Genomic DNA, 19166 nt, shown 5'->3' on the forward strand with positions numbered 1-19166 from the left:
GATTGGATTTGGCGCCAAACAGCCAACCTCGGACCCGGCAGAAGCCAAACGGATCGCCCGGCTTCGAAGACGTCTCCCATAAGGATGGTGGCAACGCTGTCTCGCTTGACGAAGTGACACCGGCTGAACTCCCTCGCTTTCTGGTTCCTTGCACATGTCTATCAGAGGGACCAGGACGAGCCTGTCTGTCTGGCAGCAAGCCAAGGATGGACTGACAGATTGACGAGCACAAACCGATGCCAAGGAGGGGTTTTTGCACTCGCAAAGGAGACTGCCTATCCCAGGGCTGGAGAGACCTGGAGGTGCATCTATGCTGTAAACTCAATGCAGTTTGACCCCACTTTAACTGCCATGGCTTCATAGAAGTTGCACTTTGGTGAGGTGCCAGCCCTCTTTCGCAGAGAAGGCCAAAGATCTCGTGAAACTACAACTCCCACCTGCCAAAAGTTTCACAAAGACCTTTGAAACTACAACTCCTACCCTCCCCAAGGCAGAGAAGGCCAAAGACCTTGTGAAACTACAACTCCCACCTGCCAAAGGTTTAACAAAGACATTTGAAACTACAACTCCCACCCTCCCCAAGGCAGAGAAGGCCAAAGATCTTGTGAAACTACATCTCCCACCTACTCCAGGGCAGAGAAGGCCAAAGAGCTTGTGAAACTACAACTCCCACCTGCCAAAGGTTTAACAAAGACCTTTGAAACTACAACTCCCACCCTCCCCAAGGCAGAGAAGGCCAAAGACCTTGTGAAACTACATCTCCCACCTGCCCCAGGGCAGAGAAGGCCAAAGAGCTTGTGAAACTACAACTCCCACCTGCCAAAGGTTTAACAAAGACCTTTGATACTACAACTCCCACACTCCCCAAGGCAGAGAAGGCCAAAAACCTTGTGAAACTACAACTCTCACCTACTCCAGGGCAGAGAAGGCCAAAGAGCTTGTGAAACTACAACTTCCACCTGCCAAAAGTTTCACAAAGACCTTTGAAACTACAACTCCCACCCTCTCCAAGGCAGAGAAGGCCAAAGACCTTGTGAAACTACAACTCCCACCTTCCCCAGGACAGAGAAAGCCAAAGACCTTGTGAAACTACAACTCCCACCTTCCCCAGGGCAGAGAAGGCCAAAGACCTTGTGAAACTACAATTCCCACCTGCTCCAGGGCAGAGAAAGCCAAAGACCTTGTGAAACTACAACTCCCACCTTCCCCAGGACAGAGAAGGCCAAAGACCTTGTGAAACTACAATTCCCACCTGCTCCAGGGCAGAGAAGGCCAAAGACCTTGTGAAACTACAATTCCCACCTGCTCCAGGGCAGAGAAGGCCAAAGAGCTTGTGAAACTACAATTCCCACCTGCTCCAGGGCAGAGAAGGCCAAAGACCTTGTGAAACTGCAACTCCCACCTGCCTTAGAGCTGTTAGTACAGGCCCTGAGAGTTGCTGTCCATGGTTTCAGAAAAGATTCTTGTCTCAGCGCTCTCTGCTTGGCTTCCAAAATCAGGCTGGATCAGATGTCTTCAAGCCGCAAAGGAAGCCATTTTCCCCCTGAGCATGGGAAAAGTACAGTATTCTGAAAGATAACGTTTCTCTTCCCTCAACATGGTCTCTGGACATGCGAATTGGAGGATTCTGGACCTTTAGTCCATAAGAGAAGCTTCAAACTCTGTTCCCTATCTATTTGTTTAGAATTATCTGGAGTTCTCTATGTTTTCTGGGCAAGAGGGGGTTTGCCATTGCCTTCCTCTGAGGCTGAGACAGTGTGACTTGCCCAAGGCCACCCAGTTGGTTTCCATGGCTGAACAGGGATTCAATCCCTGGCCTACCAATGGACAAACCACCACATTCTGCTGCCCCTTCAATGGGAAGAGATCATTCTTTGGAAGAGAGAACCTTGAGAAATGTCGGCTGCTCCAGCCAGCCTGTGCAGTGGCAGGAACTTTTGGGAGTTCAAAACAGGAAAGCCAGTGTGGTCTATTGATTTGAGTGTTGGGCACTATATCACTGTAGAATGAATGCAGTTTGACACCACTTTAACTGTCTTGGCTCAATGCTATGGAATTCATGGAGCTGTAGTTTTATAAGGTCTTGAGCCTTCTCTGCCAGAGAGTGCTGATGCCCCACCAAATTACAAATCTCAGAATTCCATAGCATTGAGCCATGGCAATTCAAGTGGGGCCAAACTGCATTCATTCTACAGTGTGTTTTGAACTGGATTATATAAATCTACACTGCCAGATAATCTGGGATAAGAAGATATCAGATACTGGGATATAGGGTAGTGCAGATCCAGTTTAGGAGCAGGGATATCTGGTTTTTAGTTCCAACTAAGGCCCCATCTACACTGCCATATAAAATCCAGATTATTTTATTTAAACTGGATTATATGGCAGTGTAGACAGGGCCCTTTTGGAGACTTTGAGCTAGTCACCATGTCCCAACCGACTTGTTATGAGCATGGGGGACAGCTCTGAGATCTTTGGCAGAAGAATGACAAAGAAAAAGAGAAGAGAGAATAAACAGAGCACGAACATATTCCCCTAATCTCATATGTACACAGACTTCTGATCCAAGTCAAATCGCCTCAGTGTTCAAGGGGAAAGGTTCCACGTGGCTTAGTTTGAACATCTGAAGAAATATGAAGCTGAATTTGGGATGGAGGGCAGAGCACAAGAATAAGTAGCCCCAAAAGAAATCGAAAGTTGCCCTAATTTGATGGCTCCTGGAATGAGGAAGAAGGTCTCCCTGTGGATCCGGGTCTTTTCACATTGTACCTTTATAGCACCCTGATTTCACTTTAAGTGACATGGCAACATCCCATAGATTTGTTGAAGGCTTTCATGGCTGGGATCACAGGGTTGTAGTGTGTTTTCTGGGCTGTATGGCCATGTTCCAGAAGTATTTTCTCCTGACGTTATACCTCACAACCTCTGAGGATATCTGCCATAGATGTGGGTGAAATGTCAGGAGAGAATACTTCTGGAACATGGCCATATAGCCCGGAAAACACACAACAATCCTATAGACTCCATAGTTCAGTTGGAAATCTCAGCCACTCTACTGTGATGATTCCCAAACATCTTCCAGGTATTTTTCCAGGCTGTCTGGCCATGTTCCAGAAGCATTCTCACCTGACCTTTTGCCCACAACTATGGCAGGCAGGTTGTGAGGTGGAAGGTCCAGGGGGGGGGAGAAAGAACTCTTGTCCACCTGAGGCAGGGCCGGCCCAAGGAAATTTTCAAGTGTAAGCGAAACAGGATTTTGGTGCCCCCCCCCCCCAAAAAAACCCAATCACCGAGAAATAAAAGGTAGAAGGTAGAGGTGAATAGAATGGATAAAAGAGTTTACCTTACAACCAGAAGTTTATTAACAACATTATGTTCATATAGTAACATTACATAGAATTAACACCAATCTTGCAATTTAATAAATAAATATTTTAATAAACTTTGCAACAATTTTATTTTTTTTGTTATTTCTAGTCTACAAGTACTACACAAAGGTTTCCTGGTCATGATATCTCTTCAGAAGATTTTTCAGACTTCGGACTAGCTTCAGATCAGTTTTGTTTGGGAGAACGCAGCCCCAGGACAATAGACACTTCCTTTCTCAGGAAGTGAACTCTTGTCCTTCAGAAGTGCCACGCCAGCGTGGACCATTGTAATGGGTGTAGCAAAGCAGGGGAAATCCAGTCATGAATCAATCAGGGCCAGCTAACACCTCCCAACAAAGTATTCCCATCATCAAAGTCTGGTAAATCCTCTGTTTTCTCACAGCCACAGACGGCAGAAGCACATACCACATCGCAAAGAACACCACTCTGAAAACAGGGGAATTCCAGACAGGAAACAATCAGGGTCAGCTAACACCTCCCAACAAAAAATTCACTCAGAGAGGAAACAGCCTGGCTGTAAATCTGCAAAGCCATTACATCCTTATCATTTTTCCTAATTGCAGCATTCATACTTGCCTCTAACAGACAAAAAAAAATCAGAAATATTGTATATTCACAACCTTTAAGAAATAATATCCCCTGATGGCACAGCATGTGAAAGCGCTGAGCTGCTGAAATTCTGGACCGAAAGGCTGCAGCAGGTTTGAATTGGGGGACCAGAGTGAGCCCTCACTGTTAGCCCCAGCTTCTGCCAACCCAGAAGTTCAAAAACATGCAAATGTGAGTGCATCAATAGGTACTGCTCCAGCGGGAAGGTAACGCCGCTCCATGCAGTCATCCTACATGACCTTGGAGGAGTCTACGGACAACGCTGGCTCTTTGGCTTAGAAATGGAGATGAGCACCAAACCCCAGAATCAGACATGACTGGACTTAATGTCAGGACGAAAACATTTACCCTTTAGGGTTGTTGTATGTCTTTCGGGCTGTGTGGCCATGTTCCAGAAGTATTCTCTCCTGATGTTTCACCCACATCTATGGCAGGCATCCTCTGAGGTTGTGAGGTCTGTTGGAAACTAAGCAAGAGAGGTTTATATATCTGTGGAAGTTCCAGGGTGGGAGAAAGAATTCTTGTCTGTTGGAGGCAAGTGTGAATGTTGCAATTAATCACCTTGATTAGCAGTGAAAAGCCTTGCAGCTTCAAGGTCTGGCTGATTCCTACCTGTGGGAATCCTTTGTTGGGAGGTGTTACCTGGTTGTTTCATGTCTGGAATTCCCGTTTTCAGAGTGTGTTTCTTTATTTACTGTCCTGATTTTAGAGTTTTAAAATGCTGTTTGCCAGATTTTGTTCATTTTCATGGTTTCCTCCTTTCTGTTGATATTGTCCACTTGCCTCCTCCTTGCCCAATTCTCCTTTCCTGGACGCGGCCGCAGGTCGCCAGGGCGAGCTGTGGCCACGTCCAGGAACTAAGGGAGGATTGGGCAATCTCTGCTGTGGCGCTATGGGCTGCTGTCGACGCCTCGACAGCGCCCCTAGCGGCCAGCGCCCGAGGCCGCCGCTTCAGCAGCCTCATATGTCCAACCGGCCCTGACCTGAGGCAAGTGTGAATGTTTCAATTGGCCACCTTGGTTAGCATTGAATAGCCTGGCAGCTTCAAAGCATGGCTGTTTCCTGCCTGGGGGAATCCTTTGTTGGGAGGTGTTAGCTGGCCCAGATTGTTTCTTGTCTGGAATTCCCCTGTCTTCTGAGTGTTGTTCTTTATTTACTGTCTGATTTTCGTCCCAACAAAGGATTCCCCCAGGCAGGAATCAGCCAGGTGTTGAAGCTGCCAGGCTATTCAATGCTAATCAAGCTGGCCAATTGCTACATTCACACTTGCCTGAAACAGACAAGAGTTCTTTCCCCCACTCTGGACATTCCACAGATATATAAAGTCCACTTGCCTAGTTTCCAACACCTCATAACCTTTGAGGATGCCTGCCATAGATGTGGGTGAAATGTCAGGAGAGAATGCTTCTGGAACATGGCCATACAGCCGGGAAAACTCACAGCAACTTGATAATTTTGGCCATGAATGCCTTTGACAACACATCTTCCAGGTATTTTGGACTTCATCTCCCAGACCTCCGCCACCTTGGCCAATAATAAGGGCTTCTTGGATCTGAAGTCAAAAATACCTGGAGGATGTTTGGGAAATGCTATTCTAGAGCAGTGGCTCCCAACTTTGGGTCCTCCAGGTATTTGGGACTTCAACCCCCAGAAGCCTCAGCCAGGTTGGGGGCCATTAATGGGTCACCAAACTACATTTCCCATAAGAGCACACATGGTGGCCCTCCAGAGAACTGGAACTCTCAAAAACCCCGCCCAGAAGGAAAGAGGACTTATGGAAACTGCAGTCCAAAGAAATCCGAGGGGTCCAATGTTTGCCTCACACTTTATATCCTAACTCCTAAATTCTCCTTCCAGGTTAAATCTCCTTGCAGGTTTTAAATAATGATACCATACAGTTGAAGGCAGAGTGCAGAAAAATGTTATTTCCTGATTGCAGGTCCCAGAATCCCTGAGACAATGGTTTCATGCAAATTGGGAGATGCTAAAAGTAACTTTGCCAAGCGTAGGTTGGAACTTCCCTCTCCCCTAGTATCCATGGTAATATTTGCCAGGATAACAACTCATTCCTCAATATGTTGGTGTAGAAATAAGAATCTTGCTCCCTTGGCGTAACTTATTTCTGAGCAAATGTGTGTAGGATCGCCCTCTGGCAGCCCTGCCTAGAATCAGGCCTAGGCATCATTAGACCAATGTAATGCCTCATTAAATCCAGGAAGTTCAATACCAAAGGCAGGTTTACCTAAGCCTGCACACAGCCTTCTGCACGTCAGTTGGAAAATATCCAACATTTGGAATTGTTACAATCCTTCAGTATTATACAAATGTTACTGTGGTCCAATAGGAAGAACAATGGCTTTTAAATGTGTCTATTTATTTATTTGCCCTTTCTGAAGAGCAAATTTGGGGTACATCTATACCAGGCATGGGCAAACTTTGGCCCTCCAGGTGTTTTGGACTTCAACTCCCACAATGCCTAACTTCCGCTAGGCTGTTAGGAATTGTGGGAGTTGAAGTCCAAAACACCTGGAGGGCCGAGGTTTGCCCATGCCTGATCTATACTGTAAAATTAATACAGTTTGACACCTTTTGAGCTGCTGTGGCTCAATGTTGTGGAATCCTGAGAGTTGTAATTTGGTGAGACAGCTGACTCTTTGGCTGTAAAACTACAACTCCCAGGATTCCATAGCATGGAGCCAGGGCAATTGGCACCAAAAAGCATTCATTTTACAGTGTAGTTGGACTCCTTTGGATAGACCTACATGTCCTTTGGGTTGATCTACACGGTAGAATCAATGTATTGCTGTGAATTTTCCGGGCTGTATGGCCAAGTTCCAGAAGCATTCTCTCCTGATGTTTTGCCCACATCTATGACAGGCATTCTCAGAAGTTGTGAGTTATATTGGAAACTAGACAAGTGAGGTTTATATATCTGTGGAATGTCCAGTGTGGGAGAAAGAACTCTTGTCTGTTGGAGGCAAGTGTGAATGTTCTAATTTATCACCTTGATTAACATTGAAACGCCTTGCAGCTTCAAGGCCTGGCTGATTCCTATCTGGGGTAATCTTTTGTTGTGAAGTGTTAGCTGGCCCTGATTGTTTCCTGTCTGGAGTTCTCCTGTTTTCTGAGTATTGTTCTTTATTTACTGTCCTGATTTTAGAGTTTTTAAAAAAAATACTGGTAGCCATATCTTGTCCATTTTCATGGTTTCCTCCTTTCTGTTGAAATTGACCACATGCTTGTGGATTTCAGTGGCTACTCTGAAAACAGGGGGATTCTAGACATGAAACAATCAGGGCCAGCTAACACCTCCCAACAAAGGTTTTCCCCCATGCAGGAATCAGCCAGGCCTTGAAGCTGCAATGCTTTTCAATGCTAATCAAGGTGATTAGTTGCAATATTCACCCTTGCCTCCAACAGACAAGAGTTCTTTCTCCCACCCTGGACCTTCCACAGATACATAAACCTCCCTTGCCTAGTTTCCAACAGACCTCACAACCTCTGAGGGTGCCTGCCATAGATGTGGGCGAAATGTCAGGAGAGAATGCTTCTGGAACATGGCCAGACAGCCCGGGGAAAACTCACAGCAACCCAGTGATTCCGGCCATGAAAGCTTTCGACGACATATAGTAGAATCGATGTAGTTTGACACCCCTTGAACTGATGTAGCTCAATGCTATGGAATAATCGGATCTGTATTCTGATGAGACCCTTTTTGGCAGAGAAGGCTGAAGGCAGGCATGTAGTTGGGGGGGGGATGTCTTGAAGGGCTTCAGCCCCCCCCCCCCAATTCTCAGGGTGGTCCGCGAAAAGGTCTTACATTTATTATTTAAATTGTTGTTTATTCATAGCATGATCTGATCTCCATGCTCACTATATCCCATATGCATGGAGGCATTGGGATAACGATACAGAAGGTTTGCTAGGGTAGACCCTCTCTTACTCAGACTCAGCCACCCCACCCCACCCCAATCAAAATCCTGGCTGAAGGCCTTGTCAAACTACATCTCCCAGGTTCCCATAGCATAGAACTAGGGAAGTTGATGTGGTGTCAAACTGCATTCGTTCTGCACCCCTTGAGTCCAATATTGCTTGAAATCCTGGCAAAAACCGAACCTTCCAAGGATTCGCAGGAATGCTGTCTTAGGACCAAAAAGCAACCCACGTCGAACAGCTTTCCTGATTATAACTTGGAACAGGCCAATTTATTTACTTGGGGGGGAAAAAAGCCCCATTCCGATTGACAGAATGTACACGCAGGATCTTCTGAATCCTCATTAAGTAATGCGAGAGAGGGAGAGAGAGAGAAAGCGAGCGAGCTCAGGGTGTGTGTGTAAACGCCCTCCCTCCTCTAGGCAAGGGAGTGGGCCGCGCCTGTCACTGCGAAGGAGATGCGCCTCTGATTGGCACTGGCGAAGGAGAAGGGGGCAAGGCAGGGGAGACGGGGGGGGGGGGGGAGAGGATAATATCGATACATGGGGAGAGGGAGAGAAGTGTATATGGATACGTCTATGTGGCGTAGTATAAGATTGCGGGAGGGGGGGGGGGGGGAGATCTGAAGCGCTCGGGGAGGGGCTCCTCCGTGCAATCTGGCACCGAGTTTGTTTGCCTCGCTGCCTCCGGAGTGAAATATCACAAGATGGAGAGACAGACGGTGAGGGTGCAGGTGGGCGGCGGCGGGCGGGAGCCGGGCTGACTCAGGGGGGCCGTCATCCGCTCGGTTGGCCATGTGCGCCTTCGCTCCGGGAAGGAGGGGTCCCAAGAAGCCCTCATGAGAGTGGCAGCCTCCCCTCCCCTTCCCCTCCCCTCTGCTCCTTCAGAGGGGAAGCCCTCAAAAGCTGCCACTTATTCTAGTCCTTCCCCAACGCTAATCCTCTGGGCAAACTTGGGCCCTCCGGGTGTTTTGGACTTCAACTCCCACAATTCCTAACAGCCGCTAGGCTGTTAGGAATTGTGGGAGTTGAAGTCCAAAACACCCGGAGGGCCCAAGTTTGTCCATGCCTACTCTACAACAGTAATTCTCAACCTTCCTAATGCCTTCACCCTTAATTCAGTTCTCTAACCCTAACCCAGTGGTTCCCAAACTTATTTGGCCTACTGCCCCCTTTCCAGAAAAAATACTACCCAGTGCCCCCTGGAAAGGCAGGTGGGCATGGCTCCTGCTCAAGAGGACGGGGCTGAGCCTCTCCCCAGAGGTGGGCGGGACCACAAATGGGCGGCCAGGACTGGGATGGGCGGAGTTCCGAGCTCTGAGGCAGGGCTGAGCTTCTATCCCAGTCCTGCAGCGCCTACCAGGACACAGGGGGTGGGGCTAGAGGAGGGGGCGGGACCTCTTCCCAAGTGCCTGACAGGGCTGAACCTCTATACCCCACCCCCATGTTCTAACAAGCACCTCAGGGGAGGTATACAGAGGCTCAACCCTGTCTCGTGCTCTTAGGAAGAGGCCCTGCTCCCACCCCTAGCCTTGCCCTTTAGTCCTAAAAGGCCTCTCAGGAGAGGTATAGAGGCTCAGCCCTGTCTCGGACTCTTGGAAGGAGGTCCCACCCCCTTCCCTAGCTCCGCCCTCTGTGTCCCAACAAGCGCCTCAAGAAAGGTATAGATTCTTAGCCCTGTCTCCGGCTCTTGGGAAGAAGCCACGCCCATTCCTCTAGCTCCGCCCCCTGTATGTCCTAACAGGTGCCTAAGGTGCTCAGCCCTGTCTCTGGCACTTGGGGAGAGGCCCTGCCCCTCCTCTGGCCCCACCCTGTGTCCTAATAGGTGCCATCACCGCCTCCCTGGATCGCTCCAGCACCCACCGGAGGGCAGTAGCGCCCACTTTGGGAATCACTGGCCTAACCCTAACTCCCAACCATAACATTATTTTCCTTGCTACTTCATAACGGTCATTTTGGTACTGTCATGAATCATAATGTAAATATTTGATATGCAGGATGTATTTTGATTCACTGGACCAAATTTGGCACAAATACCCCATACACCCAAATTTGAATACTGGTGGGATTGATTTTGTCCTTTGGGAGTTGTAGTTGCTGGGATTTATAGTTCCACCTACAATCAAAGAACATTCTGGACTCCACCAAGGATAGAATTGAACCAAACCTGGCCCACAGAACTCCCATGAAAATATTGGAAGGGTTTGATGGGCATTGACCTTGAGTTTTGGAGTTGTAGTTCATCTACATCCAGAGAGCACTGTGGACTCAAAAAATGATGGATCTGGACCAAACTTGGCACCAATACTCAATATGCCCAAATGTGAACACTGGTTGAGTTTGGGGGAAACAGTCCTTGACATTTGGGTGTTGTAGTTGCTGGGATTTATAGTTCACTTACAATCAAAGAGGCTGTTGTGACTCAGCCTTTGTGTGACTCTGGATTCTGGGATGCAGTTTCAAGATGATGGGATTCAGATTCAGGATGAGTTTCAAGATGACTCTGATGGGAATTATGGGATTCAGGTGCAGAGTGTTCCTGCTGTGGGAGATGAAGAGCAGGGAGGCTTTCCCACGGGAAGAAATGATGTTGTTACTGATGATGGTTTTCAGGTGCAAGAAGCAGAAAGGGAGAGTAGCTCCCAGCCTCAGCCTGATAACACTAACGAGCCCTGTGGCCTTGAAAGTGATGAGGCAACTTCTCTAGATCGGGCTAGTCGGTTGGAATTTCGGGGGTTGCGCAGAAGTCTCAGGATAGCAAATAAGAGGGAGGTCAAAGGGCAAAGAAATACCTTCATTTTATGCTATTAAAACAGTCTGCTGAGAGGGAAATCTTCATCAAAGCAATTTTCTCGCTTGAATCAAGAACGAAGTGTGCTCTCTTGTATTATCTTGTAGCCTGGATGTATCCTCGTTTCTGGGACTTTGGCTTCGTTTTAAGGACCTTGCTTCATGCCTAATGTTTCCAGGGATTTGTTCTTACAACCTTGTTTTTGTAACTATTTTTTGGAACTGAACTTTTACCTTTTATGAACTATCTTTTCCTTATTTCCTAATAAACTACAAAAGACTACGATTTGTGTACAGCCTGGTGTCTTTAGCAAGGTGAAACTATCCTAAGGTGCGATAGAGCCCCTTGAACCCCACCAATGATAGAATTGGGCAAATTGGGCTTTTGGTGGGAGGATTCGCTGTCTGTTTCCAAAAAGGAAGAGAAAGACAGGCAAAGTGATCTTCAGCCTTCTCTGCCAAAGTGGTTCCTAAAACCGTAAAGACTTTCTGTATATGTTTCTGATTTCAATATTAATGTCAGAAATATGTAGTATGATTTCACATAGGACCTGTGCCACACCAGAACAGCAAAGACAAATATCACCCGAGCAAAATAAACATTAAATATCAAATAACCAAAAAATTAAAATAAGGTGTAAACACCAAATCAATCTGGAAATCTGCCACTGTGACACATCCAGTGAAATGGTCCAAAACCAGCATAAAAAAGACCAGGACTAAGTACGTTCCAGTCTACTTGGAACACACGAAGCTCATTCCAGAAGCATGTTTAAGAACTGGTTCAAGAGTCCAAAAGAGTCTTGACTTCCATCAGAAATATGTGTTTTCTGGTGGTCTTTGGCGACCCCTCTGACACCTCCTCGTGACCCCCTCCCAGGGTCCCAACTCACAGGTTGAGAAACGCTGCTCTAGAACAGAGGTGTCAAACTTATGGTGCTCCAGGTGTTTGGGCCTTCAACTCCTGGAAATCTCAGCTATCTTGGCTTTGGCCAGTGGCGTGAGATTCTGTGGGCGGAGGGCCAATGGTACATTCCATGGTACTGAGCCACTTGAACTGCCAGGCCCAATACTATGGAACCCTGGGAGCTGTAGCTTTACATGGCATTCTGCAGACATGGGCAAACCCGGACATGAGGTACATCTGTACCAGGCATGGGCAAAGTTCAGCCCTCCAGGTGTTTTGGACTTCAACTCCCACAATTCCTAACAGTCCACTGGCCTTGGGGGAAAAAGACTACAGCTGTATTGGTGGGGGGATTCTGGGAGTCTATGCAATGCTGAAACAGAGACATTGCTTTTTGTTCCTACATTATGGTTAATTTAAAAACAGTCATTAATGGGGTTCTCCACCCTTTCCCCAGTAATATGGCCACTTTTTTCAAAATATATCTGAACCAATAGTAGCCATCATCACACCATGTCACAACCCATTCCTTAAGTTAATGGCATGTTGCATAAAGATGCTCTTTCCTTTCTTTGACAAGAATCTATAAGATATTAGTTCCAAAGTCTGACTGATTTCAGAGTTTTTTTGAGAGCATGTTGCCGAAGGCTTTCATGTTCGGAATCGCTGGGTTTCTGTGAGTTTTCCAGGCTGTATGGCCATGTCTAAGCATTCTCTCCTGATGTTTTGCTCACATCTATGGCAGGCATCCTCAGAGGTTGTGAGGTCTGTTGGAAACTAGGCAAGTGGGGTTTATATATCTGTGGAATGTCCAGTGTGGGAGAAAGAACTTTTGTCTGTTTAAGGCAGGTGTGAATGTTTCAATTGGCCAGCTTGATTAGCATTGAATGGCTTTCAGCTTTAAAGCCTGGCTGCTTCTTGTCTGGAGAATTCTTGTTAGCTGGTCCTGATTGTTTTCTGTCTGGAATTCCCCTCTTTTCTGAATGTTGTTCTTTGTTTACTGTCCTAATTTTAGAGTTTTTAAAAAAAATACTGGTAGCCACACTTTGTTCATTTTTGTGGTTTCCTCCTTTCTGTTGAAATTGTTCATGTGCTTCTGGATTTCAGTGGCTTCTCTATGTAGTCTGATATGGTGATTTTTAGAGTGGTCCAGCATTTCTGTGTTCTCAAATAATATGCTGTGTCCAGGTTGGTCCATCAAGTGCTCACCTTTGGATGACTTCTCTGGTTGAGCTAGTCTGCAGTGCCTTTGATGTCCCTTGATTCGTGTTCGGGCAATGCTGCTGCGTTTGGTGGTCCCTATGTAGACTTGTCCACAGCTGCATGGTGTATGGTAGACTCCTGCAGAGGTGAGAGGATCCCTCTTGTCCATTGCTGAACGTAGCATTTGTTGGATTTTCTTAGTGGGTCTGTAGATAGTTTGTAGGTTGTGTTCCTTCATCAGCTTCCCTATGGTCAGTGGTTCCCTAAATGTATGGTAAGAATACTTTTCCTCTGGGTGGATCTTTGACCTCTGAGGATGCCTGCCATAAATGTGGGTGAAACATCAGAAGAGAATGCTTCTGGAATATGGCCCTACAGCCCAGAAAACTCACAGCCACTGAGTTTTTTGAGAGTGCTCAAGAGAAAACATTATTCAACTTTCTTCAACATGGTTTTCTCTGGCATGATGCACCACAACTCATTCCCATCATGGTTGGGGAGGTGATGGAGTTACTAACCCAACATTTCTGGGGTCCATAAGGATTGAGAAAAGTTGAATTAGTCCTTTATTTTCTCTGCACTTCCTTTAGCTCTCTTTCAGAATAAATGTTTCCCGAGTCCAGATGTGAGCCTTCTCCAATATTACAGGCATGAGAATGGGGTTATGGCAGAACTCAGGAACCTTTTGCCCTTCAGATGTTTCAAATGCCAGCTCCAGTGTGAGGGCTTGTGTGAGCTGGAGTTCTGGAGAACCAAATGTTCCTCAATTTTGCCTTACAGAATCTAAAAAGTTGAAACATTAGCTATATACCACTGCATTATCATACTTGCTGTTTTAGTGTCAGTCACTTTCCCAACCATTCTGACATTATTTTAATCTACAAAACCTGCCAGAAAAATAAAAGTATCATAGCACAATGGCTTGACTTTTTCAGCAGTTTTCCTGCCCTCATGCAAAGTCTCTTTTGTGCAAGGCTATAGCTATTTAAAATCCTATTAGAGTATGTGTGAAGGTAAGGTTATTTCTTTTCCCCTCTCTCTGTCTTTATTTCTAGCCAATGTCTGTCATTGTACTTATTTTTATGTGGAATGAAATCCTCTGCCATCTGCACTTCAGTTACCCAGTTAAGGGACTCTGTTGAAACATTTTGCAATCTATCTGGTTTATCATCGGTAATTTTTGAGTGCCACCTGAAATCTGATTATTCTGTAGCTTGCCTCTTGATACAAGATCATTTTTGTAGGAAAAAAATAACCCAATTTCTCCCAGAGTAGGTCCTTAAGAAACCAATTCATCTATACAAAGCAAACAGTGGTATTTAATTTAGGTATATATAATTATTTTTTTTAAAAAACTCCAAAAAATCCAGTGGGACTTGCTTTTACTGAGTGAATAGAAGGTTTTTGATGCTGGAGATTTTTTTGGTTTGCACACCCAAATAATTTGGCACTACCCAAGTATTTTTTTTTGGGAAGCCCATAATGCATCGAATGAACAGTCTTCTCATCCCAGGATTTTCCCATTCTCCTTGGATATGGATGGCTTATTGCAATGAGTTTCTTTGCCATTGAGCAAATTCCAGTTGCTGAGCTGTGATGCAAAACTTGCTAAGCAACACCTCTCAGACTTCTCGGATCTTCAGACATGTCAAATCCTAAATATATCAGTGCACCCTGCAGCTGGCTTCCTAATGGTGGATAATTAGGAAGATGGTCTGGTTAAGGAGCTTGTCGAGTTGAAATGGTGCATATATATGGGCTGAAGGCTCCCTCTGGTGGCAGCTGCTCAAATGCCAATATTTGGTATTAACTTCCAGATAATATGCAAGTCTGTTGCAGCAAAACACAGGCTCTCGTGACACCATAAAGAACAGCTTTCCAAACTGTGTGTTGCAACACATTAGTGTGTCAGCTGCACTGTGATGTTGTGTCAAATGAATGTAACCAGAAATAACAAAAGTCTTAAAAATGTATTTTATGATCTTACAAATCATATACAGTAGAGTCTCACTTATCCAAGACTCGCTTATCCAAAGTTCTGGATTATCCAAGGCATTTTTGTAGTCAATGTTTTCAATATATTGTGATATTTTGGTGCTAAATTTGTAAATACAGTCATTACAACATAACATTACTGCGTATTGAACTACTTTTTCTGTCAAATTTGTTGTATGACATGATGTTTTGGTGCTTAATTGGTAAAATCATAACCTAATTTGATGTTTAATGGGCTTTTCCTTAATACCTCCTTATTATCCAAGATATTTGCTTAGCCAAGGTTCTGCTGGCCCATTTAGCTTGGATAAGTGAGACTCTACTGTATTTTTAAAAATATAAATGAAAAGTTTTCATTAGCTATGTTGTGTCCCCATATATGCCATTATTACAGTTTACGTATGTGTCCATATCTCTTATAAGGGGTTGGTTTAAACTCTGGTTTGCTAGTGAAACTGAACTACTGTGAATTTTGGTTTGGTAGTAAAACTGAATGACTGTGTCACAACCTGATGCATGTCTGAAAAATATGTCATCAACATGAAATGTTTGGAAAGCACTGCCTTAAAGACTTGCATACATTTTCTGTGGCCCATGAAGCATATCTTTAAATTGTTTTATTTATTTATTTATTTGCAGTATTTATATACTTCTCACCCTGAAGGGGACTCAGGGCAGATCACAATGTACATATATATGGCAAACATTCAATGCCATTAGACAAACAACACACAGACAGACACAGAGGCTATTTAACTTCCCAGCTTCTGGCTTTGTGAGGGTATGCTTGATTCCAGCCACCGGAGGAGCTGCTGCTTCATCATCCACTGTGATGACGATTCCTTCTTGATGGAGTACTTCCTCATCCGGTGTTGTAAATCAGTTAAATTAGCCTCCCCGCATAAGCAGTCCCTAAATTTTCCTACTTGACAGGTACAACTGTCTTTCGGGTTGCTTAGGTCAACAACGAGCAGGGAAATTTTTTATTTTAATTGTCGGGTGCTCACTCCAACATGGGCTGGCCTCAAACTCATGACTTCTTGGTCATAGTGATTTATTGCAGCTGGCTACTAACCAGCCTGCGTCATGATGTGTCAGCATTTAAAGTTCAACAATATTTTTGGTTGTTGTTATTAATATTTAGTTTATCATTCCATCCTTCATGTTTACATCAAAGTAAAAATCTCTTTGGCTGGTATCATTTCAAAAAACACATGTTTACCTCTTTTCTTGGAAACAGAGATGATAAAGTGTTTCATTGTGTTCAGACTGAAGTGAAATTCATCTCACGGTTAAAGATTTACAAATGTTCTTCCCACATAAACATGTTTAGGAAAATCTTCATCAGTGAAGCAACTTCTACTGGCTTCCAAACATGTGGTTTTGGTTACAGAATGTGAGCTCTTGTGCAATTATTACTCATTGCTGACCAAAAACATTTCAAATTTTATTAATTTATTACACATTGTTGTTTCTATGTGTCTTCAAGTCACTCTCAACCTTGAGGTTACCCTATCATGGAGTTTTCTTGGTATGATTTGATCACAACAGTTTGTCTTTGTCAACATAGCAAAAACTATGTACAGTAGGTCATTGGTATCTGCTGCAGGTTGGTTCCAGGACCCCACATAGATACCAAAATCCATGGAGGCTCAAGTCTCATTCTATATAATAACACAATATAGTTATGTCCATTATAAAACTGTCAAAATCAAGGTTTGTTGTTTGGATTATTAAAAAAAAAACATTTTCAAGCTTTTGATGGGTCTGGAGAAGAAGTCCTATGAGGAGGGGCTTAAAGAACTGGGCATGTTTAGTCTACAGAGGAGAAGACTGAGAGCAGACATGACAGACATGTATAAATTTGTGAGGGGAAGGCATGGGAAGGAGGGGGCATGCTTGTTTTCTGCTGCCCTGGAGACTAGGATGAGGAACAATGGCTTCAAACCACAGGAAGGGAGATTCCACCTGAACATTAGGAAGAAATTCCTCACTGTGAGGGCTGTTCAGCAGTGGAACTCTCTGCCTCAGAGTGTGGTGTAGGCTCCTTCTTTGGAGGCTTTTAAGCAGAGGCTGGATGGCCATCTGTCAGGGGTGCTTTGAATGCAACTTTCCTGCTTCTTGGCAGGGGGTTGGACTGGATGGCTCATGAGGTCTCTTCCAACTCCATGATTCTATGATTCTATGGCTGAACTGAGGATGCTGAATCTGTGTATATGGAGGCCAACCATATTAAGTAAACACAAAGGAAATTCTGTTGGAGCCTTACATTTTCACAAGTGGACTTGAGACTGTGGGAATTAGAATTGGACAGTTGCATAATATTCATATCCAGTAGAGGGCTGCTGTTATCTTACTACATAGCAGAGCCGGCAAAATGACAGGTGCCCAATACACATTGCATCAGACACTGTTGTCGATATCACGTTATACATCTGCTGCACCATTTTTTTTTTTCGTGTCAGGAGCAACCGGAGTTGCTTCTGGAGTGAGAGAATTGGCCGTCTGCAAGGACGTTGCCCAGGGGACGCCCGGATGTTTTGATGTTTTTACCATCCTTGTGGGAGGCTTCTCTCATGTCCCCGCATGGAGCTGGAGCTGATAGAGGGAGCTCATCCACACTCTCCCCAGGTGGGATTCGAACCTGGCAGCTTTCAGGTCAGCAACCCAACCTTCAAGTCAGTCCACTACGCCATCTGAGGGCTCCTTGCTGCACCATGATGCTGCGGTTTGATTCTTTGCTTTGCCATGAAAACCCATTGGGTGATCCTGGGGGTGGCACACACTTTAAGCCCCAGAAAAAAAGCATGATGGTCACCTTAGAGTCCCCATAAGTCACAAACAACTTGAACATACACAATAACAAGACAAGATTTATCCACAACTGAAGGCTTCATAACTCAGCATCAATTGAAAGTGCATATTGATGTCACAAGCAATTATCTTCAAGGGGCCAAAGCACAATAGGTCCTTCTCTCTCCCCTAAATATCTTTTTTGTGTAGCGAAGTTAAGTGGTAGCAATCTAGCTCAGGGCAGGCCCTGTGTCACCTAATCCACAATATCTGCATTGAACTAGGTTATCTGAGTCCACACTGCCATATAATCCAGTTCAATATGGATTTTATACAGCTGTGCGGAAGGGGCCCTAGAGATCTGTCTCTAGAACTTACCCCTTACTTATCTACCTGATGTCTGATCACTGCACAGCTGAAGAACTGCTCCTCTGTCAGCCAGCATCCGCCATAGGAAGAGGCTATGTATACAGATACTCAATGCCTACCAAGGAGGCACAGGGTGGATTGCTGTCTTTCTTCCTCCTTGCCTGGGGCAGAAGGTTTTTCCCACTGAGTCTAGATGTGATGTGCTGGAAGACCATGGGTAGATGAGACAGCCTGCTCACACAACTGGCCTAGCAAATAAGAAAGCAGAGCATCAGACCATGGGAATGGAGACAACAGTAGAGCTGGCTAATGGGAGACCTAGAAGAAAAGCCAGGGGCTCTTCCCCAACATCTACTAAATGGGATGGCCACTTCATACACCCTAATAGTGGGTTCATACCCAACAAATCATAATACTGGATGAAGATGTATTGAGATCTTAATCTATGCCAAAGCCCCGTAGCATTGCCTGTAATACTTGAATATTGGTGAATATTTGTTTGTTTACAGACTATTGTTTTTAAAAAATGTACTATAATCCTCCAAATTCTGCAACAACATGCCTTGGCTGATGAATTCTAGGAGATATAGGCTAAAATGTAACTATTCCAATACACAATGCACTGTCTATGTATGGTAGTTGCATGAATTTCCTAGGATTTTCTTAGGAATTGAATACTCAGAGGAAGCTTTGCTAGCTTCTTCCTCTGAAACATTCCTTTCCTGGTATTCCTTGGCATTCTCTCATCCAAGTAGTACCCAGGACTGACCTGCTTATTTTTCAAGATCACATGGGATCTGGTGCCGTTAGGTTATGTATGCCTCTTGAATGTAAATCTATCACTGAGTCCTTCTTTCTCACTTGTAGACTTTGTGTGGATCTATTCTCACAGCTCTCACAACAGGAGTCAGCTATGACTTTCAGTTAAGCTATGCTGAATTTTGGAGCCCCTGGTGGTGCATTGGGTTAAACTGCTGAGCTGCTGAACTTGCTGACCGAAAGGTTGGCAGTTCGAATCTGGAGAGCTTGGTGAGCTCCTGCTGTTAGCCCCAGCATCTGCCAACCTAGCAGTTCAAAAACATGTAAATGTGAGTAGATCAAAAGGTACCACTTCGGTGGGAAGGTAACGGCACTCCATGTAGTCATGCTGGCCACATGACCTTGGAGGTGTCTACGGAC

The sequence above is a fragment of the Anolis carolinensis genome, chromosome 1, assembly GCF_035594765.1.
Source record: "Anolis carolinensis isolate JA03-04 chromosome 1, rAnoCar3.1.pri, whole genome shotgun sequence".
In the NCBI taxonomy this organism is placed as follows: domain Eukaryota; kingdom Metazoa; phylum Chordata; class Lepidosauria; order Squamata; family Dactyloidae; genus Anolis; species Anolis carolinensis.